Source organism: Sceloporus occidentalis, unplaced genomic scaffold, assembly GCF_023333645.1.
Source record: "Sceloporus occidentalis isolate IW3139 unplaced genomic scaffold, rSceOcc1.0.p SCAF_1, whole genome shotgun sequence".
NCBI lineage: Eukaryota > Metazoa > Chordata > Lepidosauria > Squamata > Phrynosomatidae > Sceloporus > Sceloporus occidentalis.
In genome coordinates, this window is record NW_028316981.1 from 127,280,068 (window position 1) to 127,294,089 (window position 14,022).

A 14,022-nucleotide genomic window follows, 5' to 3' on the forward strand; every position below is an offset into this window, starting at 1 on the left:
TGGAGATCTTTTAATTATTTTAATTTTTAACATTCATATCCCAGTTTTTCATCTTTAATAACCTCCTCAAAACCGCTGACAGCCGAGTGCTAAAAACAACCATTCCCAAATTTAGAAACAAAGAAGTAGTGACACAGCATAGAAAACGATCCCAAGCCAACAAAATTGGAAGTAAGAACCCAAGCCATGGGAGACAAAGTAAATGTCAGTCAGACCATATTGCTGATGAAATCAAAAAGCTTTCTAGTGGTATCAAAACATTGTCAAGCCAGGAGACAAGCAGAACTAAGTTGGGTAGGAAGTTCCATGTATATATAATTTACTAGATTACTGCACTACACTTTTATAGTGCTGCTATTCCGCTTTAACTGCTGTGGCTGCCTCCAGCTGCATTTTAGGATTCGCACTTTTGGGAGGGGCATTTAGAATTCTCAGCCAGAGAGCTCTTAGGCCTCACTGAGCTGCAAAGCCCAAAATGCAACAGGAAGCAGCCAGAGCAGTAAAAGTAGAATAGCAGCACTATAAGAGTGTAGTGCGGTAATGTGGATAGCCTCAGTCTCAGAGCTTGGAAACACATACCCCTTGTTACCCCAAGGTCTAGCCTCCACATCCCTCTTTTACGATATCAAAAAGGATGTTTGAGGCATGTTGCTGAGAGGGCATCCCTAGTGCGGTAAACTAGCTTTATCATATAACAAGATCCGGGAGACTCAGCATGGAGGAAGCTCAAGAGCACATAGCCAAAGAATAGTCGATCAAGATCGTAATCTGCATAATTCCTTCGCTAATACAAATGATGGTGGGTGGTAGACATTGTGCTTACAAATGAACAAAAATCCAAGAATATTTTCCTCTGGGAGCAATATGCCTTTGTCCAAGGCCATTTACACTGATTGACTGGCCATTCACAACTTTCCTTATCCTTCTTCTCTCCTGGGAAATCCTCTCAACTCCCAAATCCTGCTCCAGGATAACTTTTGCACAATAAATATGCCTGCCTAGGCACCAACAATTTTGTCTCACTTGAGGTCAGACAGACACTCTTGTCAGTATCTTGCCTGACTCCTCAACATTGCAGATGGCTTGCTGAGCCACTTCCCCATCATAGTGCCACCCTGATTGGACTCCACACTGGAATCAATACAGTATCACCCTCTGCAACGCCTTAAGTAATTGTCTGCTGCCGCCTTCTATATAGTTCTTGGATGTGAGTGTGAGAGAGAGTCTTTGGCAGGATACAGATGGGCAAAAAGGGGTGTATTCATGACATCATGAAGGTAGAGCCTTCAGACGGGCCTTACCTGAATGCCGCCATGAACACACACCCCGCACGCCCCAAGCGGGAAGAAGTGGCATTAAAAAGGTGCTGCTTTTTTCCGCTTTTTGATTTGCGGCGTACGTGCGCAGCTGCGTATGTAAGCTGCTGCACCGGTACGTCAGAATTGCTACGCCGCAAATATAAGTTGCCCATTTAAAAGCTCCGTGTCAGCTGCGTCGCATATTGGGTCGGGGTCCGGGACATGCGTGGTTTGCAGTCAGGCTTTAATTGCAGCGTCCGCTGCCATGCAGCTGTGGAAGCTGCGGCACAGCTGCAGCGCATTTTAAGGCTCGTAACCCTAACCCTAGAGCCACTTGTGCGCATGCGTTGCTAGAACCGCGGGAAGTTGTAAGTTTTGCCGGCGGATGTTTTGGTTGTAGAAAGTGATAAGGGAAAGTTTGGAATTTAAAGTGACCCCCTACACACATTCCTGCGCCATTTTCACCTGGGAACGGGCACAGTTCGGCTGCTCCTGGCACAGCTGTGCGGCGGCTCCCCTTTGCCACCAGGCAGGATGACTCAGCCATCCACCAGCACCCCGAAAAAAGGCAGGGGGACATCTTGGTCTCATGCGGAGACAGCTGACCTTATAGCTATATGGTCCCAGCCAAACATTTTGCAGAAACTGGAGCAGTCCTACCTGAATGCTGACACATATCGAGAAGTGGAAGAAGCCATGAGAGCTGCTGCACCAGTACACCAGAATTGCTACGCCGCTAATTTAAGTTGCCCATTTAAAAGCTCCGTGTCTGCTGCGTCGCATAATGAGTTGGGGTCTTGGAACATGAGCAGTTTGCAGTCAGGCTTTAATTGCAGCGTCCGCTGCCATGCAGGTGTGGAAGCTGCAGCACAGCTGCAGCGCATTTTAAGACTCCTAACCCTAACCCTAACCCTAACCCTAACCCTAGAGCAACATGTACGCATGCGCTGCTTGGAAAGTTTGGACTTTAAAGTGAGCCCCTACACACATTCCTGTGCCATTTTCACCTAACAATAAAAAACCCCTAAAACTGTAAATATTTACATATGTACAAGGGAGGTGATGGGGGATGGCAGGGGGACAGCGGTGGCAGCGGAGACAGCTGTGGCTGTGCATTGCAGATTCAGCAGGAGCGCGGGGACCAAAGGAGAGGAGGCATCCATGATGCTGGTGACACTGGCAAAGTGCAAGCGGACAAGGATGCCAACACCAGCTGATCACCAGCTGGCAGGAGACCACCATTGTTCTTGGGCAGAGCGGGGAAAAAAGTTTTAAAGGGGCTTGGGCACTTTAAATGTGCCCATAGGCTTTCTGCCGCCGCTGCTTAGCACTGTAGCTGCGCAGCTGCGCATCCGCCAGCCGGCAAAGGAAAAAAAAAAGCCCCGTTTTTGGCCGCCCGTGATGAGGGGCAGACAGTCCCGCAGGGAGCTCATGGAAAGGGCACTGGGATTTCAAGAGACGGCACTAGGATTTCAAGAGAGGACACTGGGAGTTCAAGAGAGGAACCTAGAAGTTAATATGAGGGCACTGGGATTTCAAGAGAGGAACCTAGAAGTGCAAGTGAGGGCAGTGGAAGTTCAAGAGAGGGCCGTTCAGAACCAGGAGAGATCAATGGACAGGTCAGACCAGGAGCAGAGGCGACTCAACACCACCTTGGAAGCCCAGACTGTTCTGATGGGGCAAATGCTGGAGGTCATGAGGGGAGGGCAGGGTGGCCCGAGACGCAGAAGGGTACGTAGGGAGCAGGGTGGAAGAGGCAGGGCTGCTGTCCCCAGGGTCGTGGTGGAAGTGGTTGAGCAGCAGGAGCCCCCAGCAAGAGCTGGAAGAGCCAGGGCTGTCCCCAGGGTCGTGGAGGAAGAAGTAGGGCAGCAGGAGCCCCCAGCAAGAGCAATCCTTCCAGCTGAGGAGCAGGGAGTTGCCATGGAGGTGGAACTGGCTCAGCAGCCTCTTGCTGGGCCATCCTCCAGCCTCTTCAGTGACTCTGTGGCAGTCCCACCACCCACACCCCGCCCCCAAAGGCAAAGGGCAACTAGAGGGGGCCTGGGATCAAGGGGCAGGGAGCACTGACAAGGCACTAGGTCCCATGTTGTCCCATAAAGACATCATTTCGCCTCCCAGGGCATGTGTTCCCTCCCAGCCCTATCTACTCTAGTCTACCCTTCCTGTTCTCTCCTCCCACCATGCCTGGCTCACTGGTCCCCAAACCAGCAATGTCCAAACTCTGTCCTTCCAGGCGTTTGGACTTCATCTCCCAGAACCCCCAGCCACCTTGCCCTGTGGTCTGGGATTCTGGGAGATGAAGTCCAAACGCCTGGAAGGACAGAGTTTGGACATTGCTACCTCCCAGCACTCCTGCCTAGCTTTAGACTGCACAGTTACGCCTAAGCTGTCACATTCACACTCACAGCCACACTGCCGCAGTTGCGCATAATGAACCACACAATTTTTTTAAAAAATAAAGTTTTTTATTAACAATAACAAAATATTTTTTATTTACATATTTACAATATTTACAAAGGGAAGGGGGAGGGTGAAGGGGGTGGTGGTGAAGGGGGATGGCAGAGGGGGCAGGGGAGGGAAGCTGCTTCAGGGAGGGGGAGGAGGCGGTGGGGCGGGAAGCCGGCGGAGGAGTTCCTGGAGGGTCTCTCTCCGCCAGCTTGTCCACCTTCTCCTCCAGGGCAGCGAACCTCCTCTCCGTCCAGTTCTCTGTGGGGGGAAAAGAAAGAGGATGGTTAAGGTCAGCCTGTGGAGCCCATTACCCACTCCCACAGGCAGGGTTTCTGGGTGCCCCCGCTCCCTTCCCTGGGTTCACCTCTGCACTTACCTTGCTGCCGGGCTTGGAGGACTCGATCCAGGGTCCTGGCATCGAGGGCCAAGTCCCCTGGCTCCCCTGGCAGGCGGCGGCTCGGGCCAGGCTCCTCAGCGGCGGCAACAGCAGCAAGGACTTCAAGCCCTGCAAAAGAGGAAGGAAAGGCCCAAGTTACCATGCTGGCATGGCAGACGAGGGCACAAGTGTCGTGGGGGCTGCAGTCAGGCAACCCCCACCCTCACCCTGGGGACCTACCTGCCGCCAGAGGAGCCTGCTCTGGCTGCGGAGGGGCCACAGCAGCTGGTCCTGGCTGTGGCCCACCCTCGGGGAAATCCTCGTCCCCCGAGGATGGTGGAGAGGGCGACCTGGCACGGTGCCCTCCCTCCCTCCGCCTCCGCCTCGGCCGCACGCCTGCAGAAGGGAAGAGGAGGGATGGCATTGGCACCGTGCAGGAAGGAGAGGAGGGCAAGGGAAGGGTCAAGGAGGGGAGGACAGGGCATGGCAAGAGCTCTGACTTACCTGGAGGACGGCGATCTTCTGGTCTGGGCCTATCTCCCCTGACCCACAGGTCCTTCAGCCGCGAGAAGAATGGTGGCCGCTTGTCAACCGGGGGCTCCTCTCCGAAATCTTCAAGGGTTTCAAAGAACGCTGCCTTGAGAGTTTTAAACTTAACTCTACATTGGTGCAGCGTTCTTTGAAACCCTTGGTTTTGGAGGGCACGAGAGGACTCGAGAAAATGCCCCCGGTTGGGCTTGTTGGTGCTGGCCATCACCCTCCTCGCAGCTGCCTGTGGCATCAGGGAGTCCAGGAGGATCCCGACCTCCTCATCGGTCCAGTAGGCGAATCGGACCGGGACCCTCCTGCGTGGCGCTGCCATGTTGAGCGCCGTCCTGGGGTCTTGCACAGTTGCGCACGGGTATATATGGGCACCTGCGGCTCAGGGCCGTTAGGCCAAGGTGGTCCTAGGCCAATGATAGCTTTCAGAGGAGCAGTTTGAATCTCTCCCCCAATAGATGCCCTCTGGGTGCCCTATTGATACATTCAAATGAGCCATTAGGAAACCTTGAATTTGAGGGGGATTGATACATTGTCAAAGGGGCAATTGGCAGTTGGAGCTGATGTATCTTTTTCACCCAGGAAAACAGGCGCCAGGAGACCTTTTGTGTGTGTGTGGTTGTGTGTGTCCCCCTCAGGCACGTGGCAAAACATGCCCACAGCACAGATCAGGAATGATAGGCAGACTCAAACTGTGGATAATGGGGTACATTTATTCATGTGCTTATGCTATTACAGAACATTGCACTCTGACATCACAGATGATGGCACAGGAGCCATCCTTCAGATTCTCCTTGTCAGAAAAAAATCTGCCAGGGCATTCCTCACAGCCTCCCCTGCTGCCTTCTTGGCATCCTCTTCATCCGCCGTGATTGCTCCCAGGGTGGGCAGCACAAAACGGCACCTATATCGCATGCCCTCATCCAGGACCCTGCCCTTGGTCTCACAGATGTTGTGCAGAATGACACATGATGCCAGGATGGGCACCACGTTCTCCTCTGCCACCTTTGTTCTTGGGCAGAGCGGGGAAAAAGTTTTAAAGGGGCTTGGGCGCTTTAAATGTGCACATAGGCTTTCTGCCGCCGCTGCTTAGCGCTGCAGCTGCGCAGCTGCGCATCCGCCAGCCGGCAAAAGAAAAAAAAAGCCGCGGTTTGGGCCGCCCGTGCGGAAGCTGCCCCTTTCTTTGCGGCGTCCTCCGAGGCGGCAGTATAGAAGCTACGGGTCCGAAACGGACCCAGGTGAGGCGTCTTCACTGCCCCCCGTGTGGAAGCCCCGACACCTGAAGCACGTCCCCGGGGCGGGCGGTCTGGAGGCTCCGTATTCAGCAGAATACACCTCCAAGACGTCTTCTCCTGCCCGTCTGTATCCCGCCCTTGATTCATAAATAAAACTATTTTGGAAATTGCACTCTGGAGTTCTATTTCTCCAGAGGCTTCATCCCCAATTTGAGTTGCCCGAGGTCTCTTAGCTGCTTTCATCTGAGATAATAAAATTCCCCTATTTGATTATCAATTGTGGGTATCCTCCTGGGACCCTTGCATTTTTGGGTAATACCCTCAACTGTCCCGATTTGACAGTGCCAATACCAATTAATCCTCAGTTACCTCACTCCTTGGAGATTAACGCATGCACCTTATCCCATCTTTCCCCCGACAGGATACATGCACATTTAACTGTCAAGAATAGATTTTATCGCATTCTCCTGAAGCCAGGCATATGCAGCCTGTATGCAGCCCATATACAATGATGGGAAAATCACATGGTGTCTTCTCCCCTCCCCTCTCCCTATTTGAAAGCAGGATTTAAGTTATTCATTTTGTGAGATATCTTTGGCCCCACTCTGAGAGAAAGGTGGCATATGAAGTAAATAAATAAATAAATAAATAGGCAGCATCCAACTGCAGTGAAGAGCCAAGAGCAGCTCTTTCCTTCCTAGTTCTCAGGTGAACTCCTCACCATGGCTACACACATATATTCTATGTAGGATGATGTAGGTTCTCAGCCATTGTGTACTTACTGATCTTCTAGATAGATAGATAGATAGATAGATAGATAGATAGATAGATTCATTGACTGATTGGTTGATTGTTATGCTGGATGCTGTCTTCAAGCCTAGCCATGGGATAAAGGTGAGATATAAATCTACAACTGCACTTGGATTTTCAAGGCATATATATTTGTGTGTGCATGTAGATGGGTGTGTGTGTGTGTAAGGCAAATAATCTCATGCAGGCTTTTGCATTAAGCAGAGACAAAGACAAAAACACATTGCGGTAGAATTCAGAGACATAGCCATGCTAGTCTGGAATATAAGTATGCAAAGGGATCTTGTAGCATCTTTGGGACTAAGGAACCTTCATCTCTCATTGGTCTTGATGCAACTGTGTTACTAATAGAAAAGAAAATATAAAAGTTTTAGACCTTTTTCTACTATGTCAATAGCATGAGGTGTTGTTTTTTTCACCATCTCTCTCTCATTCCCCCTTAACACTACCTCCCTGCCCCTGATTTCTCCCCCTTTTCACTTACCAAAGAAGAAATGAAAATGTCTCCTTGTAAGGAGGAGGTGGGTTCTGTAGAAGGGAGAAGTCTGTGCTGGAATAGGGAGAAGACACTGACACCATATGATTATCCAATACCAGAACTGCCACAGAAGGAAGTTATTGCACTTGAGGACAAATGCTACAGCAGTGTGTTTAGAAACTTATTGATGGGTGTTCCACATGAATGAAAAGAGATGCCGTAACAGCAAAGCAGTGATGAAATGGGAATGATATTGTGCAATAAGTACTAACAAAGGTGCTATTCTTTAGCTTTAATAGCAGATTTAAAGCCTCCTGTGATAAACCCATAACTGTGCAAGAGAAGTTGCAGGATACACTTTCATAGTCTTAGGACCTTATTGCACACACATTCTGGGGACGGAAGGAGGACGCTCGTGTGCGTGTGCGTGCTGCAGAAAACGGAGTTTATCACACACGAATACATCCTCCAAGAGGCGTTGTTCTGTCCCCCGGCGCGCACCCTTTCGCGTCCAGTCCTGACAGGCGTGATTTTTGCCTGACGGATTACCTTCCATCAGCAAAAAAATCACGCCTGTCAGGACTGGATGCGAATGGGTGCTCGCCGGGGGACGGAACAGGACCTCTTGGAGGACATATTTGTGTGTGATAAACTCCGTTTTCTGCAGCACGCGCGCGCACACGAGCGTCCTCCTTCCATCCCCAGAACGTTTAAAATTGTGTGTGCGATAAGGTCCTTAGTCTACTTCCTCAGATGGATTGAGTGAATCTGAGGAAATAGACCAAGTCAACAAAAGCTTATGCCAGAATTCCTTTCACATAGTCTCCAAGGTGCTACAAGATCCCGATGCATAAGAAACATTTACTCCCCTTTTATTTTCTCTATCTTTCAAGGGAAAAAAAAGGAACAACTGAAAATCTGGGAAAAGTTGGGGACACTACTTTGTTTACAGCATCACCCCACCCACAGTGTTTATATTCATCCACTACCTTTTGCTACCAGTTCACTTTGGCCCTTACTAGAAAGCAGACATAACAGGTCGCCAGTCTTCCCCACAATTGTGAATTGTACTGAAATTCTGTTGAAATACTAATAATGATAAATAACTATTTTGCACTTATACACATATATACACATTTATACATACACATCACCATCTGAAAGTGATGGTGGAAATATGTGTCCTAATTTGGAGATGCAAATGCTCTTTCTTGATAATGTGTATCCATTCTATGTTGAATGGGGCCAAGAAAACAGACTAAAAGTCAGTGCGAGTGGCACAGTAGTGACATTACATTGTTCATAGAAAATCTGGCTTCTGTTAGAAGTTTCACTTCAACATTAATGAGTTATGCAGGATATAGTTTCTTGCTTCATGATCTAAGAAAGGAAACAGTATACAGGCCACTCCTCCAAGCCCGTACATTCATGTTTCAGTGATGTAACTAGTAAAAATCTCATTAGAAGTGAGGAAAACATTACTGTGGGGAATTTGTCTTTTGGGAATGAGAACTAGATCAGATTAAGAGCTGTACCACAGAATAGGTACTCTGGAGTGGGGCTCTATGACACTGATGTGCCTCCACATCAGTCAATGATCTCTTCCTGTGGACTTGTTTCCCTCAGATTTTGTAGGATTACTTTGGGGTGGGCAACTTTTAGAGGTCTAGAGCCTGCATTGCTTCCCACTCCAGGATCTCAGAAGACTGGGTCCCTCTGCTCAATATTTTGGATCCCAAATGGCCAATCATACCCTCTAAGTCCATGACAGCAAACCTATGGCATGTGTGCCACAGACTGCATGTGACCCCATTTTTCCCCAGCACAAAAGTGGGGAGAGGAGGGTGGAAGAGGTGCATACCTCTTCTTCCTCCTCCTTCCAGACCTCCAACTGCCTTTCTTGAAGCACCTGAAGGCTGGGGATGGTGCAGGGTGGAAGAGGAGGAAGAGGCGTGTGTCTGTTCCTCTTCTTCCCCCCTCACACTCCGGGCCTTCAGTTGTCTCTGGAGAGGCAGCTGAAGGCCTGGGAGGGCAGGGGAAGAAGTTCTGCCCCAGAAATCCCCCCCCCCAGAGTGCAGAAGTCCCGCCCCCAGCACCAGGTAACACCTGGTGCCAGAAGACTTTTTGTTTGGGCACGCAGCCCCTAAAAGGTTTGCCCTCACTGCTCTAGGGAGTTTCGTTTTGCCCCATTTTCAGGGTCCCATGAATGTTAGACTTATGGAGGTCTTTTTTTTTCCAAAGTGAAAATGACAGGGCTGTGGCTAAGGGATTCCCTGTTTAAATATGGTCTATTTCATTTTTCAATTAGTAGATCAACATTTTTCTTCTTCTTAGCTACTTTAAATCTTTTGGGATTATTATCCCATTATACTTAAAACAAGAGTGGTAATTTGTCTTGTGCTTGAAATTCCTCTTGGGACTCTAATGAGCTATTAAGGCACATTAATTCTAATTTGTGGCAATTAATGTGAAACCCTGTCACTTTTCATATTCTGCTGACAAGAATCAAAGCTTCAAAACAGCTTCTTGAATAACATAAGCTATTTGTGAGCAAATTAATGATATGAACATCCAGACAAATTTGCACATGTTTGTCTTCTCAGTACATAAAAAGCATCTTCAGTTGCATTAGCTCAGGGGTGGGAAGTTGTCGGGAGTGAAGGGACCACACTGGTTTCTCAGGGGACTTGAAGGGATGCAATCCCTGCCACATCCTTCCAAAAAGAACATCAATATGAGAATGGAGCAATTGCAGGATCCAGCCACACTGCTCTATTACTATTTTTCTGTTTGCCCCCCTGACGCATGTGCATGATTGTACAAATGCACAGCCCCACACCTATCACCTCCTGCCTCCCGATTGGAAGGCAAATGACCAGCTGGCCAGTTGCACCACTGCACAACCATTCATCAGTTGGTACAGTGGATCACTTTGGCTCTGAAGGATTCACACAGCCCAATCATGGAATGTACCTCGCTAGTGTGGGTAGCATTTGCAGCCATGTTGCAATCTGCTGGTGTGGTCAATGGGTCACTGACCATGCAACCAAGTCCACAGTATGCATCATGACAGCTACAGTTGGGGATCTCATGCAACAGCAAGACACAGCCATCATTGTGGCCACTGCAGCCATGCTAGTCAGTAGAGCCAGAACCACCATCATGATGCCACCACCCAGATGCCCATTCTGCTGGTGGGTGTACCTAACTAGCAAGGATTGGTGGGAGCGGTACATCATGAACATCTGGGTGAATGAACAATGGCAGCAATTTTTCTGAATGCCCTGCACCCTTTTCCACAGTGACAGTGGCACAGTGGCACATGCAGAGGTGGAGAAGGTGGAAATCATCACGAAGACAACTGTCCCAGTGGAGAAGAAGGCCTCAATCATCATCTGGTTGCTTGCCCACTATGGCAACTATTGCCAAACCACCCAATGGTTTGGGATAGGCAATACCACCATGGGAGAAGTGTTAGTGGAGGTCATCCTGACCATGGAGAAGGACCTGCTGCCACTCATCATGTACCTGGGAAACATCCATCAGGTAGGCAGAGGCACGAGCCCCCATCACTTGCAGTGTGCTCATATCATGCCACACCGCCACACATGTACATCCATTGTCACTTCCTTCCTCCTTCCTTGGAATGCAGCAGATCGCACATGGACTACAGTCCCTTTGTACCCCCCATTTTTGTCACCTGCAGATCATGGACAGCTTCACCAAGATGCGATTTCCACAGATAGCCAGACTGTGGATGGGTGCCACTTTCAGGGAGGCCACTTCATCAACTGGGAGGACAGCTGCTCCATCCTACTATAGACCTGTGACTACATGGGATACTTTGTGGATGTGGAGATTAGCTGGAGGTTTTTTAGCTAAACTTTTATCTTAAAATGTTGCAAGATGCCTTGGGTCCCATTCTGGGAGAAAGGCAAGACATACATTGAATTAATTGATTACTCATTCCTGTAGCAAAAAAGGAAAGAGAATCACGTGTTAAAAAAAGAAAAAAAAAGAAAAGAAAGAATCACGTGTTAGTCTAGCAGTGAGAAGGACTTGAAGAGGAGGGAAAGATATTTATTAACTGCTTAGGCCACATTTTAGCCATCCAGAAGGGTTGATATTGGGTGTGGCCCATGCCATGTTCTTCTAAAACCCTCTGATGTGATTCAGGTACACTTTTCCATGTTGTGCTGACATTGTGTCATATATTTCCTCTCTCAAAATCCACTGCTGTTAGGAATCAAGAGTGATATCATGAGGTAGGGAAGTATGTTTATATATTACAGGGTTTGTTGTTGCAACTGCCATCAAGTTGACTTTGACGTATGGCAACGCAATGAATGAGACACCTCCAAGTCACCCTCAACAGCCCTGTTCAGATCTTGCTGACTCAAAGCTGCAGGTTCCTTGACTGATTCTATCCATCTGCAATGTGGTTTTCCGCCTCGGTGCTCGCCTCCGATAATTCCAACTTGAGCCATCTGGAGGACACTGAGGGAAACCAAGGTAAGGACTTAAAAGCCTCGGTGCTCACCTCCGGACCATCGCTCCTCCAGCTGAGAGACAGAAGAGGGACCCTGCGCTTGCCTCCTTCTCATCCTATAATTCCAACTTGAGCCAGCTGAAGGACGCTGAGGGAAACCAAGGCAAGGACTTAAAAGCTTCGGTGCTCGCCTCTGGACCATCACTCCTCCAGCTGAGAGAGGGAAGAGGAACTTTGCACTCACCTCCTTCTCTTCCCACAATTCCAGTAATTTAATTTATTTCACCCTGAGAGGAAAGTTTATTGTTTGTTAATGCTAACGTAAGTATAGGGATAATGGGTTTTAGTTATCTATTATCGTTGTTTTATACCATATTATGATTTTTGCTGTCAGGAGGGAGTTGTAAGATTGATATGTTATGTTGTATTTTAATTACTATTATATTATTGTATGTTGGATTCTGTATCTTGTATTGCTATGTCTAGTATCTTGAATTATGTTTATTTTAAGACTGTAAATTATCTAATTATTGTTTATTTCAGGACTGGGATGGGGGTGTGAAGGAATTAATTTGCATTTTTAATTGATTTGTTATGTTACTTGCTATGTATTTTGTATTGTATTTGATATACATTTGTATTGCTATTTTTTATTGAAACTGTTATTTGTTATGCATTTTTGCTATTATTGTAACCCGCCTAGATTCTATGTGATTGGGTGAGCTATAAATAAGTCTTCTTCTTCTTCTTCTTCTTCTTCTTCTTCTTCTTCTTCTTCTTCTTCTTCTTCTTCTTCTTATTATTATTCCTCTTTTCCTAGTGCCTTCAAACTTCCCAAACATTATTGCCTTTTCTACCGAGTCATGATAAGACCAAAGTACAATAGCCTCAGTTTAGTCATCTTGGCTTCTACAGGGAGTTCAGGCTTGATTTACTTATTTATCTTTTCAGCAGTTCACAGTATCTGTAGAATTCCAGCACCACATTTCAAATGAGTTGATTCAATTCCTATCAGTTTTTTCCAGCTTTCACAGCCATATACAGAAATGAAAAATACGATGGCATAGATAATCCTAACTTTAATATTCAATGATATATCTTGACACTTCAGGATCTTGTCTAGCCCTTCATATCTGCCCATCCAAGCCCTAGACTGCTGATTTCTTGACTGAAGTCTCCTTATAATTAATAATTGAGCCAACGCATGGAAAATCTGGAACTGTTTCAAAGTTTTCATCAGTCTACTTTCAAGTTATGTAAATAATCTGTGGTCACTATTTTTTTTAATATTCAACTGTAAACCCTGTTTTTGAATCACTCTAAGTCTGCTATTTTCTGCTAGTAGTGTTGTGTCATCTACATATCTTAAATTGTTGATGTACCTTTCCCTAATTTTCAAACCTCTTTCCTGTATGTCTAATCCTGCTTTATGCATGATATGTTCAGTGTATGAGTTAAAGAGACAGAAATAATAATAATAAAGAGACAGGGTTATAAAATGCAGCCTTATCTGACCCCTTACCAATTGGAAACCATTCCATTTCTCTGTATTATGTCCTAACAGTAGCCTCTGGTGCTGAGTATAGGTTATGCATCAGGACAATCAAATACTCTGGCACATCCATTTCTTTAAGAGCAATCCACAGTTTTTCATGATTGACACAGTCAAAGGTTTTGCTATAATGTATAAAGCACAGGCTGATTTTCTTTTGGAATTCTCTGGTATGTGCCATTATCCAATGTAAGTTTGCAATATGATCCCTAGTGCCTTTTCCTCACCTGAACCCAGCTTGAACATATGGCTTCTCTCACTCCATATATAGTAAAAATCTTTGTTGTAGAATTTTGAGCATGCAATGGTCCTGTGGTTATTGCAATCACTGGTGTCCCATCATGAGGTCTGGAATGTATATTGAGCATTTCCAGTTGGTGGGTCATTGTTTTGTTTTCCATATTTGTTGACAGATTTTAATTAGACCCAGAGCAGACTCCGTCTCGTCAGCGTGAAGCACCCTATTAGTATGCCATCTGTTCCTGGTGATGTATTTCTCTCAAGTGCCCCGAGTGCAGTTACCACTTGGGGGCTAAGAAAAATCTTTAAGTTTGCTGTTTCTGATGATAGTCTCAAATAGAAACTAAATTCTATCACAAATGAATTTGATACTTGGAGAAATTCTGAATATTCTTTCTTGTTTCAATCTCCTATGTACAATATGGGTTGTTGTTGTGGTGGTGGTGGTGGTGGTGTGTGCCTTCAATTCATTTCTGACGTATGATGACCCTAAGGCAAACCTATCATAGCATTTTCTTGGCAAGTTTCTTCAGAGGGGATTTGTCATTGACATCCT